Source organism: Amia ocellicauda, unplaced genomic scaffold (genome assembly GCF_036373705.1).
Source record: "Amia ocellicauda isolate fAmiCal2 unplaced genomic scaffold, fAmiCal2.hap1 HAP1_SCAFFOLD_167, whole genome shotgun sequence".
In the NCBI taxonomy this organism is placed as follows: Eukaryota; Metazoa; Chordata; class Actinopteri; order Amiiformes; family Amiidae; genus Amia; species Amia ocellicauda.
Window position 1 is genome coordinate 78,058 of NW_027102730.1, and position 20,653 is coordinate 98,710.

Consider the following 20,653-nt stretch of genomic DNA (forward strand, 5'->3'; position numbering starts at 1 on the left):
ATGCAGCCAGGCATCTCGGCTTGCGGCCACACCATCCTGAACGCGCCTGATCTCGTCAGATCTCGGAAGCTAAACGGGGCAGGACCTGGTCAGTACATGAATGTGAGACCTCCTGGAAATACCTGGTGCTGCAAGCTTTTACGTCTCCTGGGTAACTTTATCGTAGCTCTTAATACTCTCTATCTGTCTGGAGGAGATATAATTGAAGTATTGTACACGTACCCGGCTACTTTCAAAACCCATTACTGGACTGATATTTTTCCCTCCATTTTTCTTTTTCTTTTTTTTTTTTTTTTTTTTTTGCTGGAAGTTCCGTCAATACCCGCCAGCCATTAAGAGACATCATGTAGCCAGGCTTCTCGGCTTGCGGCCACACCGTCCTGAATGCGCCCGATCTCGTCAGATCTCGGAAGCTAAACGGGGCAGGGCCTGGTCAGTACTTGGATGGGAGACCTCCTAGAAATACCAGGTGCTGCAAGCTTTTTACGTCTCCTGGGTAACTTCATCGTAGCTCTTAATACTCTCTTTCTGTCTGGAGGAGATATAATTGAAGAATTGTACACGTACTAGGCTACTTTCAACAGCCTTTGCTGCACTGATATTTTTCCCTCCATTTTTCTTTTTATTTTATTTTTTTGCTGGAAGTTCCGTCAATATCCGCCAGCCTTTAAGAGACATCATGCAGCCAGGCCTCTTGGCTTGTAGTCACACCGTCCTGAACGCGCCCGATCATATCAGATTTCGGAAGCTAAACGGGGCAGGGCCTGGTCAGTACTTGGATGTGTGACCTCCTGGAAATACCAGGTGCTGCAAGCTTTTTACGTCTCCTGGGTAACTTCATCGTAGCTCTTAATACTCTCTTTCTTTCTCCAGGAGATATAATTGAAGAATTGTACACGTACCCGGCTACTTTCAACACCCTGTGCTGCACTGGTATATTTCCCTCTATTTTTCTTTTTTTTTTTTGCTGGCAGTTCCGTCAATACCCGCCAGCCTTTAAGAGACATCATGCAGCCAGGCATCTCGGCTTGCGGCCACACCATCCTGAACGCGCCCGATCTCGTCAGATCTCGGAAGCTAAACGGGGCAGGACCTGGTCAGTACATGAATGTGAGACCTCCTGGAAATACCTGGTGCTGCAAGCTTTTACTTCTCCTGGGTAACTTTATCGTAGCTCTTAATACTCTCTATCTGTCTGGAGGAGATATAATTGAAGTATTGTACACGTACCCGGCTACTTTCAAAACCCATTACTGCACTGATATTTTTCCCTCCATTTTTCTTTTTCTTTTTTTTTTTTTTTTTTTTTTGCTGGAAGTTCCGTCAATACCCGCCAGCCATTAAGAGACATCATGTAGCCAGGCCTCTCGGCTTGCGGCCACACCGTCCTGAATGCGCCCGATCTCGTCAGATCTCGGAAGCTAAACGGGGCAGGGCCTGGTCAGTACTTGGATGGGAGACCTCGAGAAATACCAGGTGCTGCAAGCCTTTTACGTCTCCTGGGTAACTTCAACGTAGCTCTTAATACTCTCTTTCTGTCTGGAGGAGATATAATTGAAGAATTGTACACGTACTAGGCTACTTTCAACACCCTTTGCTGCACTGATATTTTTCCCTCCATTTTTCTTTTTATTTTATTTTTTTGCTGGAAGTTCCATCAATATCCGCCAGCCTTTAAGAGACATCATGCAGCCAGGCCTCTTGGCTTGTAGTCACACCGTCCAGAACGCGCCCGATCATATCAGATTTCGGAAGCTAAACGGGGCAGGGCCTGCTCAGTACTTGGATGGGAGACCTCCTGGAAATACCAGGTGCTGCAAGCTTTTTACGTCTCCTGGGTAACTTCATCGTAGCTCTTAATTCTCTCTTTCTGTCTCCAGGAGATATAATTGAAGAATTGTACACGTACCCGGCTACTTTCAACACCCTTTGCTGCACTGGTATATTTCCCTCTATTTTTCTTTTTTTTTTTTGCTGGCAGTTCCGTCAATACCCGCCAGCCTTTAAGAGACATCATGCAGCCAGGCATCTCAGCTTGCGGCCACACCATCCTGAACGCGCCCGATCTCGTCAGATCTCGGAAGCTAAACGGGGCAGGACCTGGTCAGTACATGAATGTGAGACCTCCTGGAAATACCTCGTGCTGCAAGCTTTTACGTCTCCTGGGTAACTTTATCTTAGCTCTTAATACACTCTTTCTGTCTGGAGGAGATATAATTGAAGTATTGTACACGTACTCGGCTACTTTTAACACCCTTTGCTGCACTGATATTTTTCCCTCCATTTTTCTTTTTCTTTTTTCTTTTTTCTGGAAGTTCCGTCAATATCCGCCAGCCTTTAAGAGACATCATGCAGCAAGGCCTCTTGGCTTGCGGCCACACCGTCCTGAACGCGCCCCATCTCGTCAGCTCTCGGAAGCTAAACTGGGCAGGGCCTGGTCATTACTTGAATGTGAGACCTTCTGGATATTCCAGGCGCTGCAAGCTTTTTTCGTCACCTGGGGAACTTCGTCGTAGCTTTTAATACTCTCTTTCTGTCTGGAGGAGATTTAATTGAAGAATTGTACACGTACCCGGCTACTGTCAACACCCTTTGCTGCACTGATTTTTTTCCCTCCGTTTTTCTTTTTTTTTTTTTTTTTTTTATTTGCTGGAAGTTCCGTCAATACCCGCCAGCCTTTAAGAGACATCATGCAGCCAGGCCTCTCGGCTTGCGGCCACACCGTCCTGAACGCGCCCGATCTTGTCAGATCTCGGAAGCTGAACGGGGCAGGGCCTGGTCAGTACTTGGATGGGTGACCTCCTGGATATACCAGGTGCTGCAAGCTTTTATCGTCACTTGGGTAACTTCATCGTAGCTCTTAATACTCTCTTTCTGTCTGGAGGAGATATAATTGAAGTATTGTACACGTACCCGGCTACTTTCAACACCCTTTCCTGCACTGATATTTTTCTCTCCATTTTTCTATTTTTTTTTTATTTTTTTTTCTTGGATGTTCCGTCAATACCCGCCAGCCTTTTAGAGACATCATGCAGCCAGGCCTCTTGGCTTTCGGCCACACCGTCATGAACGCGCCCGATCTCGTCAGATCTCGGAAGCTAAATGGGGCAGGGCCTGGTCAGTACTTCGATGGGTGACCTCCTGGAAATACCAGGTGCTGCAAGATTTTTACGTCTCCTGGGAAACTTCATCGTAGCTCTTTATACTCTCTTTCTGTCTGGAGGAGATATAATTGAAGAATTGTACACGTACCCGGCTACTTTCAAAACCCTTTGCTGCACTGATTTGTTTCTCTCCATTTTTCTTTTTTCTTATTTTTTTTGCTGGAAGTTCCATCAATACCCGCCAGCCTTTAAGAGACATCATGCAGCCAGGCCTCTTTGTTTGCGGCCACACCGTCCTGAACGTGCCCGATTTCGTCAGATCTCGGAAGCTGAACGGGGCAGGGCCTGATCAGTACTTGGATGGGAGACCTCCTGGAAATACCAGGTGCTGCAAGCTTCTTACGTCTCCTGGGTAACTTCATCATAGCTCTTAATACTCTCTTTCTGTCTGGAGGAGATATAATTGAAGAATTGTACACGTACCCGGCTACTTTCAACTCCCTTTGCTGCACTGAAATTTTTCACTCCATTTTTCTTATTTCTTTTTTTTTTGCTGGCAGTTCCGTCAATACCCGCCAGCCTTTAAGAGACATCATGCAGCCAGGCCTCTTGGTTTGCGGCCACACCGTCCTGAACGCGCCCAATCTCATCAGATCTCGGAAGCTAAACGGGGCAGTGTCTATTCTGTACTTGGATGGGAGACCTCCTGGAAATACCAGGTGCTGCAAGCTTCTTACGTCTCCTGGGTAACTTCATCATAGCTCTTAATACTCTCTTTCTGTCTGGAGGAGATATAATTGAAGAATTGTACACGTACCCGGCTACTTTCAACTCCCTTTGCTGCACTGATATTTTTCCCTCCATTTTTCTTTTTTCTTCTTTATTTTGCTGGAAGTTCTGTCAATATCCTCCAGCCTTTAAGAGACATCATGCAGCCAGGCATCTCGGCTTGTGGCCACACCATCCTGAATGCGCACGATCTCGTCAGATCTCGGAAGCTAAACGGGGCAGGGCCTGGTCAGTACTTAGATGGGAGACCTCCTGGAGATACCAGGTGCTGCAAGCTTTTTACATCACTTGGGTAACTTCATCGTAGCTCTTCATACTCGCTTTCTGTCTGGAGGAGATATAATTGAAGTATTGTACACGTACCCAGCTACATTTAACACCCTTTGCTGCACTGATATTTTTCCCTCCATTTTTCTTATTTCTTTTTTTTTTGCTGGAACTTCCGTCAATACCCGCCAGCCTTTAAGAGACTTCATACATCCAGGCCTCTTGGCTTGCGGCCACACCGTCCTGAACGCGCCCGATCTCGTCAGATCTCGGAAGCTGAACGGGGCAGGGCCTGGTCAGTATTTGGATGGGTGACCTCCTGGAAATACCAGGTGCTGCAAGCTTTTTTCGTCACTTGGGTAACTTCATCGTAGCTCTTAATACTCTCTTTCTGTCTGGAGGAGATATAATTGAAGTATTGTACACGTACCCGGCTACATTCAACACCCTTTCCTGCACTGATATGTTTCCCTCCATTTTTCTATTTTTTTTTTTTTTAAATTTCTTGGATGTTCCGTCAATACCCGCCAGCCTTTTAGAGACATCATGCAGCCAGGCCTCTAGGTTTGCGGCCACACCGTCCTGAACGCGCCCGATCTCATCAGATCTCGGAAGCTAAACGGGGCAAGACCTGGTCAGTACTTGGATGGGAGACCTTCTGGAAATACCTGGTGCTGCAAGCTTTTTAGTCTCCTGAGTAACTTCATTGTAGCTCTTAATACTCTCTTTCTGTCAGGAGAAGATACAATTGAAGAAATGTACACGTACCCGGCAACTTTCAACACCCTTTGCTGCACTGATATTTTTCCCTCCATTTTTCATTTTTCTTTTTTTTTTTGCTGGAAGGTCCGTCAAAACCCGCCCGCCTTTAAGAGACATCATGCTGCCAGGCGTCTCGGCTTGCGGCCACGCCGTCCTGAACGCGACCGATCTCATCAGATCTCGGAAGCTATACAGGGCAGGGCCTGGTCAGTACTTGGATGGGTGACCTCCTGGAAATACCAGGTGCTGCAAGCTTTATACGTCTCCTGGGTAACATCATCGTAGATCTTTAATACTCTCTTTCTGTCTGGAGGAGATATAATTGAAGAAATGTACACGTACCCGGCTACTTTCAACACCCTTTGCTGAACTGATATTTTTCCCTCCATTTTTCTTTTTTTATTTGCTGGAAGTTCCGTCAACACCCGTCAGCCTTTAAGAGACATCATGCAGCCAGGCCTCTCGGCTTGCGGCTACACCGTCCTGGACGCACCCCGTCTCGTCAGATCTCGGAAGCTAAACGGGGCATGGCCTGGTCAGTACTTGGATGGGAGATCTCCTAGAAATACCAGGTGCTGCAAGCTTTTTACGTCTCCTGGGTAACTTCATCGTAGCTCTTAATACTCTCTTTCTGTCTGGAGGAGATATAATTGAAGAATTGTACACGTTCCCGGCTACTTTCAACACCCTTTCCTGCACTGTTATTTTTCCCTCCATTTTTTTATTTTTTTATTTTTTATTTTTTGCTGGAAATTCCGTCAATACCCGCCAGCCTTTAAGAGACATCATGCAGCCAGGCATCTCGGCTTGCGGCCACACCGTCCTGAACGTGCCCGGTCTCGTCAGACCTTGGAAACTAAACGGGCCAGGGCCTGGTTAGTACTTGGATGGGTGACCTCCAGGAAATACCAGGTGATGCAAGCTTTTTACGTCTCCTGGGTATCTTCATCGTAGCTCTTAATACTCTTTATCTGTCTGGAGGAGATATAATTGAAGTATTGTACACTTTGTCTTAGGGACAGTCTGGCTAGCAGTGACTGAGTGGTTGACAGACGACAAGCAACGGAATGTACGTGCTCTGTGATGTCATAGCAGTCAGCTGAGAGAGGCTCGTGATGTCATCGCTGAGCTGTCTGTCTGTCTGTCTGTCTCTCTCTCTCTCTTTCTCTCTCTCTCTCTCTCTCTCTCTTCCTCTCAATTCAATTCATTTGTATTGTCAAAGCAATTGGACATACATACATATATATATATATATATATATATATATATATATACATACATACATACATCCATACATGCTAGAAAGTCATTACTATGTTATCTTAAAGGCTAACTAAGCAGAACATATATCATTATAGAACAGAGTTCATAGGTCAACACATGGTTTTAGGGAACAGGCACGTAGGTCATACCGTTTGACAATGTCTCCAAGGTTCTCATCGTAAATAACAAACAGAAATCAAACTATCTTCTGGGCTGACCTTCTAGCTTGACCGTATCTTTCTTAAGTATACAAGAGAGAAAAACAGGTGTAAGAAAATAATTTCTAATTTTCCTTCTACACATATATACATACATACATACATATGTAGCGTTATGTTGGGTGTATTTGGATAAGAGCATTTGGGCTCTGAGCTGAAGCACTGATCTAAAGAAGACCTCTCCCCCCCCAAAGTTATCAGATTTCCTTAGCTCATCAGCTTGGAACTGGTTTGCATCAAAGTGACAGTTTTGGGGAGGATGGCACCGAGAAGAGGCCAAATAGTTTGGAATTCTGCTATGAGATGTCTGGAGAAAGGGGCCTGTAGGTGATAAAAACTCTTTGAAGTGGATGAGAGCCGAAATCCCGACATAGAGCTACGAACCCAGGCCAACCGGCATTTCCAAAAGATGGCATGGATTGACATCAGTCATAAATAAAGCCTCCCTCCAATAGGACACTGGGGGCTGAAACCGAAATCCAATCTCAAGAACTCAGGGACCAATCACCTACTGATCTGACAGACTATAAGGAACAGCGGACAGTCTTTCTCTCTCTCTCTCTCTCACCTGAACCAGAAACTCGCTGCCACAGCTCAACCTGTAGCTCTGTTGCCAGAACCGGAATCAGAAACCAACCAAGTCTTTGCCGGCAACAGAAGAGTTAAACTATGAGAAGGAGATTGAGCGAAGAATTATTTTAAAGGACTTTATTAAATAAATAACTTCACAGACCCACCTGATCAGTGGAGTTTTACAGCTGGACAATTGACTAAGTCGACTGAATACGAAAGTGTCAGTCACTTAAATAGCTATTTGAGTCTTAAGAAACTTGACCCTTGGAACAAACAGGGCCCTGCTTTCCTCAAAGACTTCGTCTTCAAGTAACTACGGTGGAACCATGCTTACAAAGAAGATTTTGTGCACAACCTTGGAGCCTTCAAACCAATGGAAAATCTGTTTGGAAACGACTCTACATTCCCGAAACCCCAACTTCCAGGTGCATCGACTGAGTGGAAGTTCTTGGACAAAGCCGAACCGGACTGCCTTTGTTCCAAACCACACGGACCTCGTGCCGTGTGCTGTTATCTGAGCCCGAAGCCAGAGAGGCCTCTCTGCGACGAAGTTCACATAAGTTTAACAGTTTGGAGTTTGTGATTCATGACATTTGAGAAATCAATTAGAAATGTTAATCTGTGATTCATAACTCTAGAATGTGTAATATCATTTAGTTTTCTTAAATATAAATGTGAGTTGCATTAAACTGTTTTGTTGATAATTTTAGAAATAAAATCTGTCAACGCCGAGAAATATCTTCTCATTCCTGTTTAACTGTTTAGTCTGAAATTGACACAAGTTAATAGACATTAGATTATTGGTGGCCCTGCCTATCCTTAATCATTGAATAATAATCAGTTAAGGGAAATTGTGGTAACAAATAGGATCTTTCTCGGCACCTAAACGTAAATGAGACTGATATATATATAACGAGAAGTTACCTGACATAAATACTAACCTGCGTAGTTATTTAATGTCTGACTAATAATACTAACGAGAGACTCACCTTCGTCTTACTAACCGGTGTTGTAGTCAATGTGTTTATAACCTTTTTTGTTTAACGATTTGTTAAACGGAATGTACGTGCTCTGTGATGTCATAGCAGTAAGCTGAGAGAGGCTCGTCATGTCATCGCTGAGCTGGCTGGCTGGCTCTCTGTGTGTGTGTGTGTGTGTGTGTGTGTGTCTCTCTGTCTGTCTGTCTGTCTGTCTCTCTCTCTCTCTCTCTTACTCTCTCTCTCTCCCTCTCAATTCAATTCATTTGTATTGTCAAAGCAATTGGACATGCATACATACATACATACATATATATGGAAAATAAACAATATGTGTACATCTCTTTCTGCATTAGTGGTGCCCTCACAGATGTGCAAGTTACATGACAGACAGACAGACAGACACACACACACTTTCACACACAGACAGACAGACACAGACACACACAGAAACACACACACATACTTTGACAGACAGACAGACAGACACACGCATATTATGGGTCTTTGTTGGGTAGTGAAATGGGTAGCATCAGTCGCAGTGTGGGTAATGTCAGGGAGCCAATCATAGTCCCCGTTATTTGCATATCGTGGCGCAAAGCATTCTGGGAAAAGCAACTAAACACGTTTAGTCATGTATTTGTCCATAGTTTACACATGAGATGAAAGAGACAGTATGACGTATTGAGCACCTGGGATTCCTCATGTGTATGTGAGGGGCAGAGGAACCGGATCCCAAGTGTGCGTCCCAGGTGCTATAGGTTTCAAAGCATGCAGGGGAATAGGCACCCCACCCTGACACATAAAGAAGACTGGATAGGGAGATATAAATAGCAATGGGGAGACTCTTGTACTTGGTGTGGCTCTATCCATATAGTGGGGCCAGCAGGTGCAGCAATAGAAGCTCAGCCTGGGGAGACTGGATTTAGCATTTCCTCTCCATTTTGATAACTATCCATAATCATTTCTGCAAAATACTTCTATGATACCTATGTATGTTTTTTACTTGTACTATATTATACTATCAAGTATCAGTGTACACATACAATGTGACCTGTTACATTAATACAGAGGCCACGGAAGGCCAGATCACTAATAGCCACTGTCCCCTGATATTACACTTTTTTACAATCACTTTGGCACTCATTTCAGAACCTTGATGTCATTTTTCAAAACTCTAGACACTAAACTCACACCCGATGATCAAAATGCACATTTTTCAAAACTCTAACACTTTTTTACAATTGCTTGGATACAATACACATCAACCTCAGATCATTTGTTCATTGAACTAAAATGACACAACTTAACATCAAAGTATTACCATTTCAAAATGCAATTCACACATTACATCTGAGATCACTGTCTATTCATTTCATTACAAAGATCTAACTATCAATTGATACAGCTGCTCAAAATGATAAGTGACTGTTGCATTACTCTTAATGCATAATTTTATGGAAACTGACAAACAATATTCCATGTTTCGATCATGAAAGTTTCAGGATAATGAGATCCATTGACATCAATAAACGAGGAGCATGAACCAGTTGGACTACATTATCTATGGATGTAATATTTCATCATCATTCATCATCATGTAGCACTTTTCCACACCATGTTTGCAGTGTGGAAGGAAAGTTAGAAATTCTTTCTCTAATACCTGTTTTTCTCTCTTGTATACTTAAGAAAGATAAGGTCAAGCTAGAAGGTCAGGCCAGAAGGTAGTTTGATTTCTGTTTGTTATTTACGATGAGAATCTTGGAGACAATGTCAAACAGTATGATTGAAGTGCCTGCTCCCTAATCCATGTGTTGATCTATGAACTCTGTCCTATAATGATATAAATTCTGCTTAGCTAACTTTTAAGATAACATAGTAATGACTTTCTGATTATAACCAGCTCTTTGATTTTTGTGTATAAAAGCTCTGACTGTTAAAATGAAGGCAGAGCGACTTTGGGATCTACTTGAGTCACTGTTCCTCTCCACGCTGCGTGTATTAAAGGCATTGCAACTAACGCTCCAACCTGGTTGAAGATGATTGTTCTTCCACATCAGATTTGACATTACTGTATGTATGCAGGCCCTTGTAATTGCTTTTCCAATACTGCCAACTGGTTATTGATGATTGATTTCACATTGTGGTACGAGTATCGAGTGAAATGAGTGCTATCCACCCCAGCAACACAGTGATAACATGGAGCCGGCAAGTCATCCAGGTCACAATAGAGGTCAAGCAGTGGGAGGAGGAAGACGTGGTGGTCAAAGGAATGGAAGGGGACATGCACCCCTTCTGAGAGGTGGTCGTGGGCCTCGTCATAGAGGAGGGCTTAGGCCTCACCAGAGAGGCAGCCATGGGCCTCATTTGAGAGGTGTTGGGGGAACGTGGTAGAGGACAAGGCCACGGACCAGACAGCGGCAGCAACAGCAAATAGTGTCCAGTGAAATCCGAGAAATAGTTGTAGAGCATGTTGTAAATCATGGAATGACCATGACTGAGGCAGCTACAATGATTCAATCAAACCTCAGAATCAACTCAGGATCAACTGTGGCCTCAATCATCAGAAATTTCCGTACTGAGAAGCGGCAAGTCTTCAGCATGCACTAAACATTAGGCTACTCTCAATTGTCAAATGACTGTATACTGCATACCAATGTGTAGCACAGAGTATAGTGTGCCTTTTGAAAGAAATGCAGACAGAGTGAAGCAGCTGATGACTGAGTATGTTCAGGTATGTTCAGTTTCAAGATGCCTCTTGTGAAAAATGGTTGTGAGAACCTGAACCTGAACACAGGGCTGATGGAAATTCAGAAGTACAGTAATCAATCCTTTGTTTTACACTAAGCCAGGTGAGGAACACTGCAGTTGACATTTTACTGTAGTTTTGTTCTTTTTTGTAGCTAATTATTGTTGCATGGATTCAAAGAAACCTATGGTGTGATTTGATTGTATTGCATCAATACATTTCAGATTTTGTTCAATGATTCCACTGTGTCTGTAGTATTCTCTCTACTAGTCCTTTTACAGTGATGTATTTATGTGTAGTACCATAATGAAACATGTATCACATATTTTGTACTACAATATTTAATGATTGTACGAACAACTACACAGTGAAACTATCGGTATCTTCTGTGTGGGTGATCTAAATAAATGTTACTATGGTATTTCATGATAAATGAATTATTTGAACCAACAAGTCTGCAAGTGCAAGGTTTCTTTAAAGATATGAATGCACAATGCAATGTTTTGAACATTGGACAGCCTGTGTTACAAGTGATGACCGTTTTGAGTTTTGTGTCTAGAGTTTTGAAAAATGACATCAAGGTTCTGAAATTAGTGACAAAGTGATTGTAAAAAACTGTATATTCATCCTATTTAATGTGCTCTTTTAAAATGTACTTTTCTTTTTTATGTTGCCATTTCTGTTCTACCAATGTTTCAGTTGTTAGCCAAAGATTGACAGAGTACATCTCATACACACAGGCCAGACAGCAAGGATTTCTTTTTGAAATTCAATTACAAATGCTGCATGAACTCATCAATACGATTAGAGCTCCTGAAAACTCACTCTACAGCATCTCATTAGCAGTGAAAAGAAACCAAGAAAGTTGGGACAGTCGACTGTTTACCACTATGTAACATCACCTTTTCTTTTAATAACACTTATTAAGCACTTGGGCACTGAAGACACCACTTGGTTAAGTTTAGCAAGTGGGATTTCCCCCCATTCATCCATTATGCATTTCCTCAGCTGCGCAACTGCACAGGGCCTTCGTTGTCTTAATTTGCACTTCATAGTGCGCCACACATTCTCAATTCGGAGACAGGTCAGGACTGCAGGCAGGCCATGCTAGCACCCGCACTCTCTGCCTACGCAACCATGCGCTTGTAATCTGGGCAGAATGTGGTTTGGCGTTATCCTGCTGAAAAATGCAGGGATGTCCCTGGAAAAGACGATGTCTGGATGGCAGCATATGTTGCTCCAAAATGTGTACATCTCTTTCTGCAAAAATTGTGCCCTCACAGATGTGCGAGTTACATGACAGACAGACACTCATACACACTGTCACACCCACACACACACACACACTTTCACAGACAGACACACGCACACACACTCACTTTCACACAGAGACAGACACACAAACACAGAGACAGACACACACACACTCACTTTCACACAGAGACACACAAACACATACACTTTCACACAGACACACACACACATACATACATACATACATACATATATAAGGAAAAGAAACAATACATTTAAAAATCACAAAAAGATGTAATAAAGTACAGAAAATCTAAATGTAATAAAATGTGATCTTTAATACACACAAATATGTATGGCTGGTCGGATGCGTCTTGGACTCGGGTTCCTCTTCATTACATATAATGCTTTTGCCTTTTGCTATAGCTTTCCGTGGAGGGGATCGTGGGTGAGTTTGTACCATTCTTGGGGGGCTCTGCCTTGTTGGGGCGGAGCTGTGATCCAGGTGAACAGCAGATCGGACATAGGTGGGCATGTGGGCGGAGGAGGAAGGCCGGTCAAGCAAATAAGCTTGCTAAGGTACGCAGCAGCAGCAAGCAGCCCCACCATCCAGTCAGCCAGCCAGTCTGGCTGGCAGTGACTGAGTGGTTGACAGACGGCAAGCAACGGAATGTACGTGCTCTGTGATGTCATAGGAGTCACCTGAGAGAGATGTTTGTGATGTCATCGCTGAGCTGGCTGGCTCTGTGTGTCTTGCTGGCTGTGTGTGTGTGTGTGAGAGAGAGAGAGACTTTTTGACTTTTATCAGACTTCATTGCCTGTTTGCAACACGCAATAATTCATACAAAAGAAAATAAATAAATAAAAAATAGTGTTCCCCTTTGTTTGTCTCCCCCCAACAAGCATTAACTCCGCCACTGATCTGTACACTTTTAAAGAAAGCAACCCAATACACACAACAAAACAACCATCAAATACTAAACCCTATAAATGAATTACATAATAAAAACCAACTCCCCGTCATACAATTCACAAAGGGCATCATTAATACACCAGACCTGTTCAAAACTCTCCAAATCATTCATCAGCCTGTAATAGTTAAACTCTAGTCTGACTCTGCACTTGACCAGCATGGCAAACACTCTCACTGCATCCTCACTGCCCTCCCCACACACTCTGTTCTTCCTAGTCTTATAGACGGCCATTTTAGCCTGGCCCAGCAAGAAGTTTACCAGCTGGTCCACATGTTTGGTCTTTCTGGTGTATCGCGCCCCTAAAATAAAAACCTTTGTGTTAAAAATCAGGTTAAGATCAGTAAAAAGACGAGTTAAAAGACTAAAAATGGGTGACAACCGAGAGCAAGTGCTGAAACAGTGAAACACGGTCTCTCTCTGAGCACAGAATGGGCAGGCGTCGGACACAGCAGGGTTAAGAACAGTAATAAAAGAATTGACAGCAATAATGGTGTGTAACACCCTCCACTGCAGATTGCCAGCTCTCTTATTGAGGGGGGCTTGTACAGGCTTCTCCAGGCGGGCGCAGTGTCTTCCCCCAGCCCCAGCCTGTAAAGTAATTTTAGGAATCACAAAGAAACAGTTGAAAGTGCTAAATAAGTATTTTGATGCACCATATTAATTTAGGAAATTTACATGTTGTTTTTCATCAGCTTCTGTATCTGATGGCTCCACATCACTGGCTGGATTGACAGCAACGACACTCTAAAAAAAGAAGTGTTAAGTTTGAGCATTCAGGACTTGTTTTGAAGATCCTGAATATCACTGGTCCACAATTTATCTGTGAAACTATGGGTTAATCTCCATATACAAAATACTTTTCACACACACTTTAAATTTACAACTAAATTTACATGTTGATGTCTTTCGTCAGCTTCTGTATTTGATGGCTCAATATAACTGGTTGCATTAACAGCAACGGCACACTACAAGAAAATAACATTATATTTAAACATTCAGGACTGGTTTAGCATCACCTCGAATATCCCTAGCCCTTGAGGTCGATTGTTATTGTGGTCTTCAAGACCAGTGCTTCTCAACCTTAGTCCTGGAGGAGGCCCACTGTCTGCTGATTTTCATTACAACAACATTGTAGGTTATATCAGTGACTGTGGTCCTAAAGTACCCCTATGCCTGCTGTTTTTTTTCCAGTTGAGCTCTTAATTACCTAATTGGCTTAACTGAAGCCATTTAACCCTTTTCCCAGGTCTTTGGTTGTTGATGAGTTACAAAGAGCTGGATTGTGGCCCGCCATGACTGGAAGTGAAGAACACTCACTCTAGGCCTTTAACTTAATGTTCATATGTAGGGGCCTATCCATCTGATTTGTTTTTGCACATTTATTAACAGAAAAATTGATGGTATGTGAAATCATCTGAGCTGAAAAACATAATGTTCCACCAATAATAAAATAAATGTATTAATTAAAATTATAGAGATAATAGAATGTTCACAGATTATTAGTTCAGAAAATAAAATATTTTTTTATATCTTAAATAGAATTAACACTCAAATCAGTTGTAGGGTAAACAAGGTCTATTTTTTGGATTGATTTTATAATTATACATGTATGGCTGCATGAAGCTTACCTGAGAATCTGATATTTTAGTAACTTTGTTGCTTCTTGTTGGGTAGTCCACGTTTGCCGCCGTTCTTTTTCTGTAAATGTAAATCAAAAGGCAATAATTACATACTGTAATTAAAATACAAAAAGTATAAACATTGTATTATTATTCTTGTATCCTGTTTCTCCATCTCGATGCTGTTCTTTTTGGAATTGCATATCTAGGTTTACTTAAATACTGTTTATAAGATTGTAAACTCATCATCCAAATTTCTTCATTTGCCAAACTTTATGTAGTGCGCTTGCAGTTTCAGAAGAAGAAAAAAAACTGTAACAGATGGGATATGTAGTACTTTATACTCGAGTGGTCTATGCGATTACACCCTGTTGGTGTTATTAAGAACGCCAAGTACCAGAATGCAGAGCGGGACTGTTTTTTGTGCCGTGACTTGTCGGGGGAAAAACGGACGAGAAGGTGAAGGTAGTATGGCGGTGATGCACGCGTTGGTGAAGTGGGAAAGCGGGGTCGACAAAGACTCTTACAGCGTGATTCCCACTGCTTGCTTTCGCAATTTTGATTTATTCAGCATTGCTGATGATGACGAAGAGACGACTCGAAACTTCAGAGCAGAGTGGAGAGACACGAACAAACCTCCAAAAGGTGGATGGCCTGTCCATGAAGCGCAGATCATTATGACTGGTAACAATGTTTATTTAAAAAAAAAAAAACATTAAAGTCTTTACATGCTATTTGATATATACAATCACAGTATATTTGAAATGAATGTTTAAGTTATTAATGTGTTGTACGTCTAACATACTCTTATAACATGGTAGGTGGTGGTGAGGGCGCTAAAAACTCGTCATACTTGACTGGCATTTGTAAGAACGATTTATTGTGTGTTGTGCTTTACAATAAAATCCCCCAAATCACAAAATAAATTAAACCAGATATAATTTAACTTCAGTTTTGATTCAGTGTTGGCTGTTCATCTTAATTTGTATGGTCAAAGCACAGTATTTTTATGACAAATAAATATAATCCCCAAATATCTGTGGACATAATGCAGGGTTTTATTTATTTTATTTTTATTTTAGGAAAAGAAGGCGAACTAAGAAGAAAACTTAATGACCTAACAAAAATGCCCTCTCCTAAAATGAAGAGAGTACCTAAACCAAACAAAAAACTTCAAATTTCAGATGATAGTGACCTTGATGAACCACAGTTACCGGTGAGATAATTACTGCAAATATTAAATAAATGTATTGCAGGATTGTTTTTTTTTAATCATATTCATATATATATATATATTTTCATTTTAAACTCTTTTCCTCTCTGAATACAGCACAAAATAAGAAAGAAAACCGATGGAGCTTCAAGAATTAGATCCCGTCATATTCTACAGACATTTAAAGAGTCCAGTGAAGTTGAGCTACAGCAAAACGTTAAGCAGCTCGAAAAGGAAAACACAAGACTTAAAAATGAAAACCAATGTCTTCGAAACCGTATGGTTGATGGTAAGTTTTTTTATTTATAGCAAATAATTCCTTACCTTGATAAATGTTATTCTTCAGTAATTTAGATTCCAGAGTAATGTATTATAGTTGATCATACTGAAGTAATCTAGAACCACAATACAGACTCTTAATGTGCACTGTCTAATAGTTTAATAATACTGATTATTAAATAAAGTTTTTCAACATAACTTCATAATCCTACATTAATGACTATATGCATTACATTAGACCTGGAAATTCTTGTATTTTATCTTTTTTATTTTTTTCGTAGCTAATGTTAATGACCCACAAAAAGGTCAGTTTGCCAATAACATAGAGCAAGTCTCTCAAGTATAATTGCAGGCATTGATGGTTTTGTTTTCACTTTGCATTAAATATATTACTAGAAATGATTATCATTTAATACTAAGGTTTTTTTCTCCAGAGATTCCAGACCTTTTGGACAATCTGAAAAAAATTGTAACAAAAGCCACATTTATCAGCAATGAAGACAAAAGTGTGTCACCATCAAGTGGTTCTGACAGCCCCACAGCAAATTGTTCTGAATCTGACAAAGAATCACCAAAACAGGTATAACACTCTTGGTCTACAATATTACAAAGACAAGGTAAAAATATATATATTGAAAACAAATATTGGTTGTAAACAATCTAATGATGCTACATTATCAGTTATATTCATAGTTATAGTTGATAATAAGAATGTAATTGAATTATGGGTGTCACAGATTCACTGACTTTATTATGTCTGTAAATTAATAAACTTAGAATTGAGACATACTGTGGTCTTTAATAACACATTTCTGTAACAAAATCACAGCCTTACTGATAATGTATTCCACTTAACATAATATAAGAATAGTTTGGGGATAAACTTGTTTTTTATTTACCATTGTCTTTTAGGTGGAAAAGTTCCCAGGCACTGGAGTTTACATTGACAAACTGTCCTGGATCCTTGCAGAGAGGTGCAGCACGAATACGTCATATGCAAGAACCCTGACGGTTGCTGTCTTTGACTTTCCAACATTACTAAAGAGCAATCTTCGTGGTGGTGGCAGCAAGAGAGATCCAACTTCGGAGACATTAAGATCCTCATTGATGTTATTGAGGATCATATACAGCTGCCTTCGGAAGGACACGACGTGTTTCAGTTGCGGGGCTTTGCAGCCCAGCGGGACCCTCTTAATGCCGGACATCAGCTGCCCGAGCCGGTGCGGATGAACGGAGGGACGTTAGACAGCGTTACCTTCCGGGCAGGAGCAGCGAGCGGCAACACCGGGGTGAAAGTGTCGTCTAACACTGTGCCATTAGCCACTAGCTGATTGAGCAGATCAGTGGTTTTTAAGAAGATAACAATGGCAGCAGACTTGATATTTTCACACCCTGCTACCTCCCCAACCGCTAACACACACTGCTCTAGGGGGCAGAACTGCACCGGAGCGATCTTGACTCCATGGCGTCGGGTCAGTTTTTCAAAAGACGCATTCAGGGGGTCCGACCCCCCGACCCGGGAAGAACTACCGGTACTCCCCCCTCCCCTCCCCTGTTCCCCCACAATAAGAAAAGCACTGAAAACAGAAGACAAAATAAACAAACTGAAAAAAGTAAAGCAACAAAAAAACGCAGCCAAAGGACAGAGCTCTCAGCAGCACTCCCGCTCACTGCAGACCCCTCCCACACACTCCCAGCTGAGAGAGAGAGAGAGTTAGTGTCTGTCTGTCTCTCTCTCTCTGTAGATGCATCATAGGGAACATATGTAACAATCTCTCTTTTTGTTTACCAAAAATGAGAATGAACGTATTTCAAGTGGGTGTTGCCTTGGTTGGAAACGTTTTAAGATTATTTATGAAGTGTAAAGTGGATTTGTCTCAGTTCTCCGTAGTTTTCAATGTATGTGCCATTCAGTAGCGTTCATGTTACAGATGTGCCCTATGCAGTGGTAGGGTCAATAAAATGTCAGTAAAACTTTATTTTAGCAATTATGGAGGGGAAGAACTGCAAATAGCGGGTCCCCACTAATTATCTAACTTACCAACAACGTTTAAAATTAGGTCTTGCGAAGCTGCCAAATAATGCTGTATAATCGTATGTGTCTTCATACACCGGCTGCTATAGTCTGATAGCTTTGATTATATATACATATTTTCTCGTGAACCACAAATGCTATTTGCTTGATTTTTACAGAGTATGTTATAAATACCATTGTTATGAAGCCTGACAAATTGTATGCTGTAATTATGAATATTTTCAAATCATTTGTTTGTTTTTCCTAACATGTTACAAATGTTCCCTATGTGAAAGATGCATTATATCTTAATAACGTCTAAACAATTAAAGATATACAGATTATTATTTTCGGTAAAGTTATAACACATTGCTATTAACTATGTGTGTCAGTAAAAGTTTAAAAAATCCTAATAATTTTTTATTGATCCTGCAAAATAGGTGTTTAGGGAACATTTGTAACATTAGGGTTACGATTTGCCATAGACGCGGAATGAGTTTGATTGTGATGTTAAATGGGGTTTAAAGACGCAGTCGCCTCGGTGCTGATTACTATTGCTGTGTTTCTCCACTTCTACTCCATGCTTGGGAACGCCCACATCCAGTGACGTCAAAACCGGTGGAAAAGCGGGCCGGTTCAAAAAAGATCAGCTGGATCCCAGGCCGAGCAGCAGCTCCGGCTCCAGCACCGGCACCATGTCGCTGGAAAAGCGCTAAGTGAGCTCACAGTGAGCTCAGTGTAATGTCTGCTCTGGTGAGCTCACAGTGTGACCTAGTCGTTAGTTCACGTCTTCACTGGGTAGTCCATGACAACTTAATTGACTCAATTCTTGGGCTTAATTGGTCAAAATGACCATTGGTTGAAGGTACTCAGGGACTGATGTGTAGAGAGACTTATTAAACCTGCAGGATTGTGGTTTTCCCAGAACAGAATTAACCAGTGTAGCGTTATGTTGGGTGTATTCTGATAAGAGCATTTTAGCTCTGAGCTGAAGCACTGATCTAAAGAAGACCTCTCCCCCCCAAATTTATCAGATTTCCTTAACTCATCAGCATGTGAACTGGTTTACATCAAAGTGACAGTCTTGGGAGGATGGCACCAAGAATGGGCCAAATAGCTTGGAATCCCTGCTGTGAGATGTCTGGGGAAGGGGGCCTGTAGGAAATAAAAACTCTTTGAAATGGACGAGAGCCGAAATCCCGACACAGAGCTACGAACCCGTGCCAACCGGCATTTCCAAAAGATGGCATGGATTGACATCAGTCATACATCAAGCCCCCCTCCAATAGGACACTGGGGGCTGAAGCCGAAATCCAATCTCACAAACTAAAGAACCAATCACCTATTGATCTGACAGGCGTATAAAGGGTAACGCACGGCATCTCTCTCTCTCTCTCACCTAAACCAGTAACTCGCTGCCACAGCTCAACTTGTATCTCTGTTGCCAGAACCGGAACCAGAAACCAACTAAGTCTTTACCAGCAACAGAAGGGTTAAACTGGGAGAAGGAGATTGAGCCGTACGAAGAATTCTTTTAAAGGACTTTATTAAATAAAGAACTTTACAGACTGCGCTGCCCGCCTGTGCCCAGCCATCCAGCTGGACAATTGACTAAGTCGACTGAATACGAAAGTCATTTAAATAGCTATTTGAGTCTTAAGAAACTTGACCCTTGGAACGAACAGGGCCCTGCTTTCCTCAAAGACTTTGTCTTCAAGTAACTACGGTGGAACCCTGCTTACAAAGAAGATTTTGTGCACAACCTTGGAGCCTTCAAACCAGTGGAAAATCTGTTTGGAAAAGACTCTACATTCGCGAAACCCCAACTTCCAGGTGCATCGACTGAGTGGAAGTTCTTGGACAAAGCCGAACCGGACTGCCTTTGTTCCAAACCACACGGACCTCGTGCCGTGTGCTGTTATCTGAGCCCGAAGCCAGAGAGGCCTCTCTGCGACGAAGTTCACATAAGTTTAACAGTTTGGAGTTTGTGATTCATGACATTTGAGAAATCAATTAGAAATGTTAATCTGTGATTCATAACTCTAGAATGTGTAATATCATTTAGTTTTCTTAAATATAAATGTGTGTTGCATTCAACTGTTTTGTTGATAATTTTAGAAATAAAATCTGTCAACGCCGAGAAATATCTTCTCATTCCTGTTTAACTGTTTAGTCTGAAATTGACACAAGTGAATAGACACCAGATTATAGGTGGCCCTGCCTATCCTTAATCATTGAATAATAATCAGTTAAGGGAAATTGTGGTAACAAGTAATGATAGGATCTTTCTCTCCACCTAAACGTTAATGAGACTGATATATATATAACGAGAAGTTACCTGACATAAATACTAACCTGCATAGTTATTGAATGTCTGACTAACAATACTAATGAGAGACTCACCTTCGTCTTACTAACCGGTATTGTAGTCAATGTGTTTATAACCTTTTTTGTTTAATGATTTGTGTGTTATCATATGCGATCCCATGGTCTTTGATTTGGTCACGGAAGTGATTTGTCTTTGATTTGTTGATCTAGAGTTGAATTTTAATTAGTTTTTCCCTTTTGTATAATTAGTGTAGTGCTACATTTAGTCTT

The 20,653-nt window shown here is 41.6% G+C and overlaps 6 non-coding genes and 12 pseudogenes across 6 annotated transcripts; all 18 read left to right on the forward strand.

Annotated features, from left to right (window-relative positions):
* Positions 1 to 18: 18 nt before the first annotated feature.
* On the forward strand, positions 19 to 137 carry LOC136723554 (uncharacterized; annotated as a pseudogene).
* A 225-nt stretch (positions 138 to 362) lies between these two features.
* Positions 363 to 481, forward strand: LOC136723524 (5S ribosomal RNA). The gene has a single exon (XR_010806718.1). It is a non-coding gene; the product is annotated as a 5S ribosomal RNA (ribosomal RNA).
* A 216-nt stretch (positions 482 to 697) lies between these two features.
* Positions 698 to 816, forward strand: LOC136723549 (uncharacterized; annotated as a pseudogene).
* A 210-nt stretch (positions 817 to 1,026) lies between these two features.
* Positions 1,027 to 1,145, forward strand: LOC136723539 (uncharacterized; annotated as a pseudogene).
* A 225-nt stretch (positions 1,146 to 1,370) lies between these two features.
* Positions 1,371 to 1,488, forward strand: LOC136723630 (5S ribosomal RNA). Its single transcript, XR_010806755.1, has one exon. It is a non-coding gene; the product is annotated as a 5S ribosomal RNA (ribosomal RNA).
* A 216-nt stretch (positions 1,489 to 1,704) lies between these two features.
* On the forward strand, positions 1,705 to 1,823 carry LOC136723559 (uncharacterized; annotated as a pseudogene).
* A 210-nt stretch (positions 1,824 to 2,033) lies between these two features.
* LOC136723570 (uncharacterized) lies at positions 2,034 to 2,152 on the forward strand (annotated as a pseudogene).
* Positions 2,153 to 2,708: 556 nt separating this feature from the next.
* On the forward strand, positions 2,709 to 2,827 carry LOC136723532 (uncharacterized; annotated as a pseudogene).
* A 220-nt stretch (positions 2,828 to 3,047) lies between these two features.
* Positions 3,048 to 3,166, forward strand: LOC136723555 (uncharacterized; annotated as a pseudogene).
* Positions 3,167 to 3,382: 216 nt separating this feature from the next.
* On the forward strand, positions 3,383 to 3,501 carry LOC136723531 (uncharacterized; annotated as a pseudogene).
* Positions 3,502 to 3,716: 215 nt separating this feature from the next.
* Positions 3,717 to 3,835, forward strand: LOC136723588 (uncharacterized; annotated as a pseudogene).
* A 216-nt stretch (positions 3,836 to 4,051) lies between these two features.
* On the forward strand, positions 4,052 to 4,170 carry LOC136723520 (uncharacterized; annotated as a pseudogene).
* A 215-nt stretch (positions 4,171 to 4,385) lies between these two features.
* LOC136723603 (5S ribosomal RNA) lies at positions 4,386 to 4,504 on the forward strand. Its single transcript, XR_010806731.1, has one exon. It is a non-coding gene; the product is annotated as a 5S ribosomal RNA (ribosomal RNA).
* A 220-nt stretch (positions 4,505 to 4,724) lies between these two features.
* On the forward strand, positions 4,725 to 4,843 carry LOC136723635 (5S ribosomal RNA). The gene has a single exon (XR_010806760.1). It is a non-coding gene; the product is annotated as a 5S ribosomal RNA (ribosomal RNA).
* A 215-nt stretch (positions 4,844 to 5,058) lies between these two features.
* Positions 5,059 to 5,177, forward strand: LOC136723636 (5S ribosomal RNA). Its single transcript, XR_010806761.1, has one exon. It is a non-coding gene; the product is annotated as a 5S ribosomal RNA (ribosomal RNA).
* A 210-nt stretch (positions 5,178 to 5,387) lies between these two features.
* On the forward strand, positions 5,388 to 5,506 carry LOC136723577 (uncharacterized; annotated as a pseudogene).
* Positions 5,507 to 5,727: 221 nt separating this feature from the next.
* On the forward strand, positions 5,728 to 5,846 carry LOC136723545 (uncharacterized; annotated as a pseudogene).
* A 6,486-nt stretch (positions 5,847 to 12,332) lies between these two features.
* LOC136723599 (U5 spliceosomal RNA) lies at positions 12,333 to 12,447 on the forward strand. The gene has a single exon (XR_010806727.1). It is a non-coding gene; the product is annotated as a U5 spliceosomal RNA (small nuclear RNA).
* The last annotated feature ends 8,206 nt before the right edge of the window (positions 12,448 to 20,653 follow it).